The sequence below is a fragment of the Macrobrachium rosenbergii genome, chromosome 15 (genome assembly GCF_040412425.1).
Source record: "Macrobrachium rosenbergii isolate ZJJX-2024 chromosome 15, ASM4041242v1, whole genome shotgun sequence".
NCBI lineage: Eukaryota > Metazoa > Arthropoda > Malacostraca > Decapoda > Palaemonidae > Macrobrachium > Macrobrachium rosenbergii.
The window spans coordinates 13,908,071-13,920,813 of NC_089755.1; the positions used below are offsets into that span (position 1 = coordinate 13,908,071).

The 12,743-nt window shown below is 35.5% G+C and overlaps 2 long non-coding RNA genes across 7 annotated transcripts in view; one reads left to right on the top strand and one right to left on the bottom strand.

The window, feature by feature from the left end:
* LOC136846445 (uncharacterized) overlaps nucleotides 1-12,743 on the bottom strand; it is a 798,351-nt gene that overhangs the window by 381,105 nt on the left and 404,503 nt on the right. The window lies entirely within an intron of this gene.
* The window catches only part of LOC136846446 (uncharacterized), a 143,931-nt gene that overhangs the window by 29,436 nt on the left and 101,752 nt on the right, over nucleotides 1-12,743 (top strand). Inside the window, exon 1 of one of the 4 annotated variants that reach the window (XR_010855397.1) lies at nucleotides 10,635-10,768. The exons of 1 other annotated variant lie outside the window; for it this stretch is intronic. This is a non-coding gene — a long non-coding RNA (uncharacterized lncRNA). Of the gene's footprint in view, nucleotides 1-10,634; nucleotides 10,769-12,196; nucleotides 12,270-12,743 lie in introns of those variants that run through there. 2 more of the 4 variants (XR_010855399.1, XR_010855398.1) reach the window with 2 other exon arrangements.

A 12,743-nucleotide genomic window follows, 5' to 3' on the forward strand; every position in this document is an offset into this window, starting at 1 on the left:
TGCCTTTTCAAATATCTTGTTTATATGTAAACAAAACAGACCATAAGGCTTTTAGGGTTCTTTCTTCAGCCAAGAATAATTTTTGAAAAACAAATGACTTTCCAAAGAACTCTGAAAACAGTACTTCATTAACTCGAAGGAGGAGAGAGGACACAACATAAACAAAACGATGATTTACAAACCTCACTCTGGCCTGATCAACAAAACCTCACTTTTTTCTTCTTCTTCTTCTCCTCTCTTCTTTCGCCAAGACTCAGTTTAAGGTGTTTTTTTACGTTTTCCTATCTATGTGGAAGGTATGAACAGCTGTTATATATAAATATATATATATAGTTTATATATATATATATATATATATATATATATATTATAATCCATGTAGTGTTATAAATGGCAAACAATTTTATAGCCATCCTGCTTGAGAGCTATCAATATTATAGTTATATATATATATATATATATATATATATATATATATATATATATATATATATATATATATATATATAACTGACATAAAACTGATTATTTAACCAACGATCATTCTGCACGATTTGGAAAGGTAGAGAATGAGATTCGTAAAACCTCAGATCATGAGATACACAGCCCAAAATAAAAAAAAAAGTTTGGCTTGTTTTGAAGCCAAAAATAGTGGGAGCTCTTGTATTCTTTCTATGTTTATTTTTATTTTTTATTTTTTTTTTTTGTGTTTGTTTGCCTCTTAAGTCTCATTCTGTTCCACGGAAACTGAAATACACAAAGATTTTACATGATAAATCATCGTGAGCAAAAAACCCTGATTAAGACTTCTTTCAATAAATGAAATACAAAAAACGAAATTTATATGTATTCTTCATGGCGCTTCTTGCTATTGTGCTGTGCTAGAAATTGCATTTGCATTCCACTGTATTTCCTCTGCAACGCATAATAATTTTGCAATAAAGTCGAAATGAGAAACTTTACATCTCTAATGTTAATAACTGTATAAGCTAAATACTTTAGGATGAAATAAAATATAAAAACCAAGGAATATACCTGCTTCTCCTCTACAGGTGATTTTACTCAAAGGAGTTTTTGTCGTCAGTTTATCTTGATTATCTATTGCTTCCAATGCAAGAAAAGTCAAGCTCTGGATAATGGGAAAAATAATCATTGCATAATTTTTCATGAAAAATATTTATTCTCTAATTTGATTGAAACTGGGTGCTTTGTGTTGCATATTCAGGAGATACAGGTAGGGGCTCCATAGACAGCAATCCTCTGTATATTGCAGTTTAATTCCTGCAAATGGGATCGAATTCGCAGAAAACACCTGAGTCTTGTGGTTCAATTCTCTTCTGTAGTTTATTGTAATCTGCTAGTTTACGCTGTACAAGGGAACTGACTCAGAATAATAATAATAATAATAATAATAATAATAATAATAATAATAATAATAATAATAATAATAATAATAATAATACTTGGAGGGCGACCCTCTGGTAAATATGTTTCATTAGAAATCATGGCTGCATCAGCATAGTTTATTTGTTGTTAAAGTTTCTCTCTTTTTCTGGTTTCATTTTTCTTTGGGGAAAGATCACTTAATAGTAATACGAGCAGTGTACTGTATCAATTACTGGGTCATTCACGTTTTCGTAGAATTATCTACGTATTTATTTCCGTTCATTACTAAACTTAACAACTTGCATATCATTAATATTTTTTCCAGTAGTCTTAAAGTTTCCGGTTGCTGGGATTTGGGAACACGAAGGAAACTCATCTGATATGAAAAAGGAGATGTTTACATCGTCCATTTACTTCCCATGAGCATTAATAATCTTTGTTTGCTCATACTTCACTGTTTGTCTCTCCCACTCCCTCCCCAGGTAAACTGAACCTCGTTGGTACAGGGAATTATTCACTTAGGAAATAATGCAAGTCTTCTGATAACTCTTGCTTTTGTTGTAGATTCAAATCTCCTTTCTAGCGAACTGGAATTTAATACCTCTTTGGTGATTTAGATACCTTCTCTTTCCTTTCTCTTTTACTTTCTCTCGGAATTCGTCGGCCACTGAAGAAATGGAGAGCTTTCTGTCGTTCCTAGAAGCTTTAGGAAAATCAAAATAGGAATCGTGAATGAAGACTACTGATATTTCTTGTCATTACTGAATGCATGAACTGTAATCGTCTTTACGCATTGGGAATTAATATTCATTAGTTCTTGGAGCTCATAAATTAACAAATTTTATACGATCAGACCGGGACCCGGACCTAACACTTAGCATTTTTTTTATTGTTATTGCAGCCTTGATGAAAGGTGGCCGAGCTGCAAGAATTCAGAAAAAAAGAAGTCTTCTAATTTTGAATAATTTGACGCTTCCTGTCTTTCTGCTCTGTTTTCAGAATACTTCCTTGCTCTTAGAAAACGAAAAAGGAGGAACGAATTCATTTCAGAAGAAAACTGATGTCTGTAAGGTTTCAGTACTCGTGAAATCGCGGAGGTTTTTATGGAAATTGATCCAAACCATGATTTTAAAAAGACTTTCCAAATTAACTCGTTCTTTAACAGTGATACAAATACTGCACAATCATTAGCGCCCTTGGGAAAATAAGAGTGATTTTCTTTGGAGTTTTCAAACACGAGATGTAGAAGAAGAAGAAACTGATTCAAACGTTTGATATATTTTTGTTAATGAAAAATAGACATAACTCCATTACCATTAAAAACTATTAGTGTGAAGTGAGTGTCCGTCCTTTAGCTATCCATTAGCAATCCAAGTTGGGTCATTTATCATTCATTTCCCATCGAACTGCAAAAGAAAGTACGGTTTGTATTGCTATACTGACGTGAATCTTATTCGGGAATGGAACAAGATCTAAAGGATTTTATCGATCTGAGAATAAAGCTTTAAGAAGATTATTAGGAGTCTAATGGCAGGATACAAGTAGAAATGACGCCATAAAGGAAATGAGGGAAGTTCCATATGGAGATGAGATAATGATGAAAGGGTAACAGAGATGGCTTGGATATGTCTGTCGCCCAACCCCTGGGGGAACAGAGATTGGTAGAGTCACCTAGGCACCTGCGGGCACCAGGAGAGATGGAAGACCCAGACCTAATTGGATAAAGGCTATGAGAAGGGAGGCTGGAGGCGAGTGGAGATTTGTGGAAGACAAAGCACAGGAAGGAGATGAGAGGCCGAGTCTTACAGACCCTTTGCTGCGCACGGAGTTGGAGTAGATGATGAGGAGTGATATGATGATGATGATGATGATGATGAAACCCCAGAAAACATGAATTTATTTACATGAATAAGAGAGAGAACAAGAAAACGGAATGAGATATCTTGATCGTAATACAGTACATATTCAGCCTAAGAGATGGGAAGCTAATGCATTATCATTTATTAGAAATGTTTACTGACAAGTCATTTAGTTTCGATATAAAGATCATATCTTGATCATAACACACCTGTTCAGTCTGTGAAAAGAGAAGCTAATGCATTATCTTTTATTACATACGAGAACTGGCATATCCTTTAGTTTCGATACAAAAATCAAGACGTCAAAATTTCGGTTAAAAAACTTTTATTTCACGACTCACAAGCAGCTAGCCTTCGGCGCAACTTACCCCCAATCCAGCTTTCAGTTCCCCGAAGAAAGAGAAAAGCAAACCAGTAGTCATCATCGTTAAAGCAAACGTCCCAATCACCGTTCTGAGGCAAAGAAGACTCCAAGTGGAAGGAGCAGAATCCCACATCATGAGTCTTTGGATTGTCCTCCTCAGAGCATCTAAAGTTTTATGTCATTTATTATTATTATTATTATATTAAAGGGCTTTTCCTTTCATAGCCCCAGAGGGAGAGAAGAAGCTCAGGTGGGTTCCTCACTCGGAGGAAAGGGGCTGAAGAAATTATTTCTTCTGGAGGACAAGGGCCTTGTGTTTACATTCCCTGAAAGTAAATACTTTCCTGGCGACTGGAGCGAAGCAAAATATGTAGATTAAAATACGTTCCTTTGTTTTATGAGAGGCTTTATTGACTTTGAGAAATATATATATGTATATATATATAATATATGTATATATAAACCCACATAACAACAATATATATTTATTGTATAGCATACATTATATGAATCCAAAGCTAATACATTTTGAAACATAAAGAATATGAAATTTGAAAGGGGATATATATATATATATATATATATATATATATATATATATATATATATTTATATATATATTACAATAACATACATTATTCAGTTCTGTATATACATCAGAGGCAGCAATATATATATACATTTATAAACAGAAAGAATATTGTAGTGATACATTTGAATATATATATATATATATATATATATATATATATATATATATATATATATATATATATATATATACATACACACACACAACTGTCAATTAAAGTTAAATATTTAGGTATGCAAATATCGTTTGACAAAACAATTGGAAAGTGATATTTCACAGGTTTCCTTTACTTGTCCAGTTTGTTGGTTTTGCCTTATATTCCTTTTCGAAATTCCAACTAAGCCGATTTATAAATATTAAACTGTCATAGTGAAAATAAAATTCGAAACAAAAGCTGCAAATTGATAGAAAGAGAAAGTGTTAGACGCACCTGATTTCATAGTGGGGAAAGTGATTAAAAAACTAAGTGTGACACAAAACCTACATTTAGAATATTGTTCAGTAAAATGCAAGTATCTGTGGAGCAGATATTCAGATGAACATTTCGCGTTAAAAGGATATTATAGTTTCCGATACATTACAACGGGAGAAAAACAGAAAAGGACTTTTCATATCAGACAAGGCCTCACCTCTCACTCGAATCCATCTGAGTGGAAGAGGAAGTCAAGTCCATTACACAGTTTGTTTTTTGGGGGGAAAATGGTGCAACTTTTAACTTTTATCCCGGCAATGTCTCCATCAGGCTCACACAAAGGGAAATGTGTTAGAACTCACGAACTCATTATCAGCCTCGGTGGATGATTTTTTTTTTCTTCGTTTCTTCATCTATTTTTTTTTTTTTTACTTTTACTTTATCATCTGTGTTTGTGAATGTGCATGATGTATCTATCTTATTACTCTCTTGAGAATCTACAGGACATGTCAAAACTATGAGACCTCCAGAATATCCGAAATATCTTCATTTATAGAGATGAATATTTTTCTTTTTAAAATCCAAAATTCTGCTCAGATTCCAATTCCCCATCCCTCGTCTATCGACTACGAGGCCTAACCCAGTTCAGCTGTGGCATTCTTACGTGAGATTCCAGAAAAATAAACAAGAAGAAAAAATTAGTGCCTGTCAATGCTTCTCTGGATTTCTTTGCACGACATTCTTCGGAAGACCTCCTTTGCAGGTTGCAGGGGATGCATTGTAATACTTCCTTCTTTCTTTTTAAGGTGATGTATTTTAACATAATTTTCTGATTTCTTTTTTTATTATGAAGCTAATTTGATTTTAGCTTAAATGTCTGAGTTATTTTTTTTATATCTTTTCATCCGTTTTATATTTTTGTAAACGAACTAAATCCAAGCACCTAGTCTCTCTCTCTCTCTCTCTCTCTCTCTCTCTCTCTCTCTCTCTCTGGACTCCGAGCCTCAAAGAAGACGAAGTGGAAAGGAAGATATGATCTTGTTCCCCAAAATCCAGAATAGCCTTCAGTATCAAAAGGTCTTTTCTTCCTGGTTGGAAGTCTTCTCAATGTGACAGGTCTTTTGTTCTCTCTAACTAAACTGCAGGTCCTGTGTCACTGCAGTAACTACAATGGCCTTTTTAATTCTCGAATTCTTCATACCTTTTGGATACGCTCGTCACTACAAAAACCTTAGATCCAAATGCAATAAATATGAAATTATTCTGATGTCCGTAGCAGGATTCGAACCCGCATCCAGAGTATCGGAACGAGGTTACGTTCCTGACCTGACCACGAGAAGGATAAGTCTAATGTTGCTTATATATATATATATATATATATATATATATATATATATATATATATATATATATATATATATATATATATATGAATGTCTTTACTGTAATATGACAGCATAATGTGAAAATAAAAAGGCCCATAAAACGTTGTATGAACATTTCAACCATATATTTCGAGCACTTCCTTCTGTGCCCCTGTTCACTGGTAAAATATGAACAGATGATAGATACAAGGTGTATATACACATAACATATGTAGGTGTGGCAGCAAGTCTCGTTGGCATGCAGGTGGCCATTGACCCAGGAAGGATGGAAATTAAGGTATTCCCTTGTGATTTTTGGCTTCGTTAGCTCCGTCTGGCGATGCGTCCGGTGGTCGTATTTTCTGAAACACCTTCTTAAGAAGATGCTCGAGGATTAACCCATCGCTGTCATTTGATTTCCAATGTCCCCTGACAGGTTCTTATTGTTGGTTTGATTGATGATAGCAGATTCCAGCATCTTCCTTTTGTACAAACAACTACTTTGAAAACCAGCTCAGCCCCACTCCAGTTTATGGTATGGGCCAAAGTAGGTGAGTATGAAATGCAGTGTTATTCTTTAGGGAAAACTGTTCCCCATAAAATCTCATTACAATTGTTGCAGAATTGATGTTTGGTTACCTTTTTATTTAGTCGAGGCTAGGCCAGTTGTCCATAGAATTTGGTGATGGAAAGTGTGTTATGTTCTGTGGCTTTTTAGATATATAATATTAAAAGAAAAGGTAAACTTAAGCTCAAACCATTTTATTTTAAAATATAACTTGCATTCTGCTCTCTAGTGGCAGATATGTAAACCAGTAGCTTTAAATAAAACCCCTCTGGGTCTTTGCAACTGAAACCAGCATGTTATTTAAATCCCACAGCCATATCCTCATTTATCACCACAAACATGTCCTATGACCAAACAAAGTGACCACATCCTAGACCCAGAATGTTTAGGTTGTATAAGATTCCCTAGCAAGAGTCGTTTGCAGAGGATATATCTCGATAGTTAGAGTTACGTGCAATGGGAGAAGGTGTCTTTGCAACTGAGGGGCCGAAAATAATATGTTGTGAGAAGTCTGGGGATTCTAAGGAAGAGCTTGCCACGGAGATGTTGTTTATTAATTTCTTTCACTGAATACCATAGAAAACTTTGTGTAGGATGCAGTACAAGTAATGTAGTTTGAGAAATTTGAAACAACGTGAGAGTGGACAGTGACCGTCTTTTGTTTGTTTTGACGTTGATGGTCGAGGGCAGATTGATACTAACCTTGGCGTCCCTCGGAGCTTCTCTGCGTAAAAACAAAGAAAAGGCAGTAAATTTCTCACATTATTTCGGTAAAATTTTAGAAGTTATCACACCTGTACTACATCATACAATACACCCTTTTCTATATATTGTTTATTTTTTAAAAATCTTTAATAATCTATATAGCGTGCAGAGCTCTTCCTTAGAATTACTGTAGTATGTTGTGGTGGGTGATAAAAGTGATGCTGAATGCACATTATGAAGCTGAGGTAATTGGAAGATGGTGTGGTGGGTGGGGTGGATGGACAAAGGTGTTGTTGAGGTTAGGGTTTGGGGTGGGGGGAATGGGCGGTGGTTGGGGTGGCTGTGGAGGTGGGATCAATTACAGGATGGCATGATGGCTGCCTGCTACCCTCCTCCTCCTTCCCCTCTTCTTCCTGAGATGGCTGATGTGATGGATATTTTTCTTCTGCCTCCCCTTCCCTTCCTTCTTCTTCTTCTTCGTTCAACTGGAACAGAAAAGGAAGTGAGGGAGGAGCTGAATTATCTTTTATTCCTGATGAGTTCGAGAGGTTTCGAGGTCATAGCTGACCCACCTCTTGAAGTGTGTGAGCCGTTAGTTCATTTGGCCTCTCATTTTGATTTTGAGCGGTATTCAAATGTTTACTCATTCCATTATCAGTTCATTCATTTCATTATCAATTTATTCATCTCATTAAGGTTTTCCGTATTGAGAGTGAAGCGTTTCAAACGGCTTCTAGACCTATATGCTAACACAACTCATCCGTGTATTACTTATATAAATGTATATAAGCAACAAAGTAAAGCCATGACCGAAATAATGATATTTTGGCAGGTCTTCCTTTCACTATTTAATCCTCCATTATACCCCGATTGCTCGCCCTGGGAATAAAAGAGAAAAGAAAACCAATCATTCAAATGGTTCACGTCCAATGCTTCATGTTACTCAACTTTGTTATAATTGCTGCGATGTTTCACTTAGGAGAATAGGATTGCTGGATGAAAGTCTTTATCTCTCACTACGAGAGAGAGAGAGAGAGAGAGAGAGAGAGAGAGAGTTAGAGAGATCAAAAAAATTCAGAGTCATGAAAATCTATTGAGGCGACAAATACCAGTCGTACTTGGCAACTCGAAGCAGGATGAGCGTTTGTGCATGTCTGAAGAATTTAGAAATTTAGTTAATTATATAAAATAAATGCTGTCACATTCCTATGGCTTTCTAGTATGTTGATTATTTATTATTATTATTATTATTATTATTATTTATTATTATTATTATTATTATTACAAGTGCACATTTATGGCTTGAGTGTTGTGTAGTCCTGGTGAGATTCCAAAGTGTTTATTTCCTTCCCACGGAAACTAGACAAAATGCACCATTGCCTGAATGCACCAGACCGAGTGCACCATTAGCCTAGACCGGATGCACCACCAGCCAGGTCTAAATGCACCAACCACTTAATCTGAATGCACCATTTTGTAAATAGTCTGAATGCACCACGCTGCATAAAAATGCGCTTGTTGCCCGGTTGATTCTGAATCATCAAATTTTTGTCATTCTTACTAGAAACTGGTTAAATCTCAAAGTTTTTAGCTTGTTAAAAGTAGTTATTAGGTAATTTAAAGAATAGAGAGTCTTATTTCTTTACTAAAGCTTTTATATCATTCTCCCTTTTTATCATATTTGATATATGTATTTTATTTTATGTATCCCAGCTTAGTCTATAGGCTATGAATTTTTCTGGCAGAACCCTAAAGTGTCTTGTTGGTTTTATAATATTCTGTTTTTATTCAGAAACAGTTAGGCTTGTAGTTTAAATCAAGAGGTAGGAAAGTTTTAAACCTCTCCTCAAAGCATAATTTGTTTATTGGTTTTGTAATGTTCTATTTTTATTCAGAATTTTAAAACGATTTATTTATCAAAGAAAATAATCCTGCAAAGTGATATATATAGTTACCCAAAGAACAGGTACTATGTGAATTAAGTTGGTGCATTAGCCATAGGAATAATGCATTTAACTGGTTAGTTTTAATCTTCTTGTAGCATAATATATTTGCTGGTTTTGTAATATTCTTATTGTATTCAGACTTTGTAAACGATTCATTATATCAAAGAAAATAATCCTGCAAAATGAAAATACAGTATATAGTTCCCCAAAGAGCAGGTGTTATATGAATTAAGTTGGGCATTGGGACTGGGACCAGATAACTGGTGCATTCGGACCATGGTACATGGTGCATTCAGACTAGTGTTGGTAAAATTTGAGGCAATGGTGCATTTAGTCCATAAACCCCTTCCCATTTCAAAACCATTACTTCCTTCCTTTTCCTCCAGGTGTTGCCAACTTGCCTATAGTCGTCTAACAAAGTCTCAATGTATGTTGTAGCTCTTGAATGAATAATATGAAAATGCGCTGAATGGAAGTCAACAGTTTGGACGCAGGAGAGAGCTCACAAACTGATGCATTAGGCAGAACAGAAATATATCAAATTGAATGAACTGGCAAGTTGGCAACTATCCTTTCATGTCGTCCAATGCAGCCATAGAATGCCTCTTTTTCCCCAGGCCCTTCACTCCCTTCCTGGTCTTGTGAAGAGGTGAATACACATATTTAGATATACCGAATGTATATTCACTGACTGAATAAGCATTGGCCGTTTGAGGAGGAAATGGCCGAGTAATTAACTGAAAACGAGGTTTGATTTTGTGTCTGTTGTAGACCTGCAGCGTTGCTGTCCTACCACAGAGGCAGTAGAAGAAGAAGCTACTCAACACCTGTCATGTTATCGTATATTTTTATGCTGTAATTTTGAATTTAGTTTAGCACAGTAAAGTCTTAAATTTCATAGCAGTCGGGCAAGACTCCTTTGGTCAAAGAAGGACCATTATAATAGACGTTTGGGTGAGCCTTGACTGAGCAGTGTTGCCAACCTGGGGAAATTTTCCCCAGATTTAGGGAATCAGTGGCCTGGAATCCCTGATGGGGAAAATGTCACTAAATTTCGGAAAGTTGGAAGCTTTGAGTGATATTCAGTATTCGATGCAATTTATAAAAAAACTGATTTACATATACAAGCTTTGTATATGTAAATTAGCCGTTCTGATAAATTGCAGGTGGTCAAGTTACCATAGACGATACCTTTAATAGAAATTCAAGCAGCCTTATTGAAAGAAAAAAAAGAAACTATTTTTTTTAAAGGTCCACCCTTGCAGGAGAACTGTCCATTTTGATGCAATTTCTCCTTCATACCCACAGGTCCAATACAGTGAATTTATAATGTAATAATATTTTTTTTATTTGAATTAAATACTTAGGGAGCCTGTATTGCTGCTTTGTGACTTTCTGAAATGTACTTTTATAGTTTAATTTCATGTGTTTATAATGTCAACAACGTAAGAAATGAGGACTTCTGGGAAATTTCTGCCTTAGGGTTGAGGGAACTATGGAGGACGGTGGTTGGCATCACTGGACTGCCATTAGAACGAGTTGGTGATTGCTCCAGGGTGGATATAAGCTTGTGTGAGGAACTCGTTTTGTAATTATTAATTTTCTTTAATGAAGACTGAAAATTGAATTTGGTAAAGGAAATTTAGGCCTGGTTTAGTACTTTTGTTGTTTCAGAGGAAGTCTTCGTATGGAATAGGCCTAGTACCTATTGCCTTGTGTGCCTGTGGAGGTTATAACTTTGCCTATTTATTTGATCATAGCCCTAAACGAAATGTGTTTCTTATTAAGTATGACGAAATCAACTCTCAACATTTTTAGGAAGCTTTTTTCACTTTATTAATAAACAATATCTCAGTGAGGAGCTCCTCCTTAGAATTACCAAAAAACTATATAGGCTACTGTATTTTGACTTGAGTGCATTATTGCATAATCACAGTCTGTGATGTTAATTAGGGTAATCCCTGTGTCTGTTGAGTTCTGCACAGAACCTGTAGCCATGAGGTTGTTCTTTTTATGGGGTTCGTATACTAACCATTGAGGTGGGTTGGGGGTTATAAATCCATTTATCTATTTATGAGGCCAATCAGCAGATTGACATCTCAGTGGAGGTCTGTTCCAAGTGTTGAGTTGTGGAAATAGTTGTTCATTATTATAATAACACTCAAATAGATGTTTTAATGTTTTAGAAATTACAAAAATACTAAAAGTTTTCATCTTTTAAACGTTACAAAAATACAGATACTTTGTTCAGGCTAATTATAAATATTTTCCACTTAACCCAACCTATGGGATTTTGGGTTCTTACATGAACTCAAAAGTTACTGTTTTCATTCATTTTTATACCATTTTTATTTTATGTTGCTAATGAAGTTAAGGAACATATTATGGTCATAGAAACTGTATTGTTAAAGTCAGCATTTTATCTTGATATTAGTTAAGAATAGGTAGAGGGTAGCCTATGTGGAATCTTTCAGTTATGTCTTGTATAATTTGTAAGCAATTTGTGAGTACCTTTGACACTTTGTGGCAGGTGAATCATATGTCACAAAGTGTCACAGGTACTTTGTGGCAGATGAGTCACCTTCAGTGTCACAATTAGTTATCTGACAACAGGTACTAACCCTATAACAAATTTTCACAAACACTGATGTCAGGTCATGCTTGAAAAAGCCAGGTTCAGTCTTTAGTAATGACTCCTGTAGTTCAGATGTACAATTTATGTTCTATATTATTTTATATTATTTTATCAGGTTTTAGAATTTATTGCAAAATGGCAGGTTTTAAATCTTATTTTGTGCAAAATTTCAAGCTCAGGTTTTGAAAGATTCTAATGTTCTTATCTGTGTCGTATTAGTAGTTTTAGAGATACTGAACTGCCCATACATACACTAATGCAATTATGGGGATACAGGGATATATTAAATGTCCCCATGATACTTCTGCAAGTTCTCATTCTAATTATTAAATGTTTTCAGTGTCTAATGTTTATTGAATATTTCTAAGTGATGCCAAGCACTAGGTTATTTGAGGTTAGGAGGTCAAGGATGGCAAAGGCCCCAGCCTTGCTCACCAGGTAGGGACCCAGCATCCTAGGTTAGGTTAAGGTGGGGGGACATCCAATGGGGCCAGGTAAGAAACAGGTGCCCTTGGTTGGTTAGGTTGCAACCTCTTATTTATTTTATTTTACAGTTCTTTTGGTCAGGTTAGAGCAGATTAGGCCCCTGTATTCCATTTGGTTGTGTTTTCCTCCCCAAAAAAGTCCTGGTTTCCTACTGTGGTCCCCAACATTGCAGGATATAAGCAAATGGGGCGTGCAGTGTCTCTAGAACTACTGATTTACTACCAAATTGAGCACCAGAAACATTGAGAACACACACCAAAACATAGGAAAACCTTCTTTTGAATAACAAAATGTGATTATGGTCTGCATGTCCACAGGGGTGTAAAAGAGTGTGCAGTTGACCTTTCATCTAAAGCTTAAGCCAGTGTTGAGCTTAAGCCAGTGTTGAGTGGGTTTAGTGTCTGAGCCTCAGTAATCACACTTGAC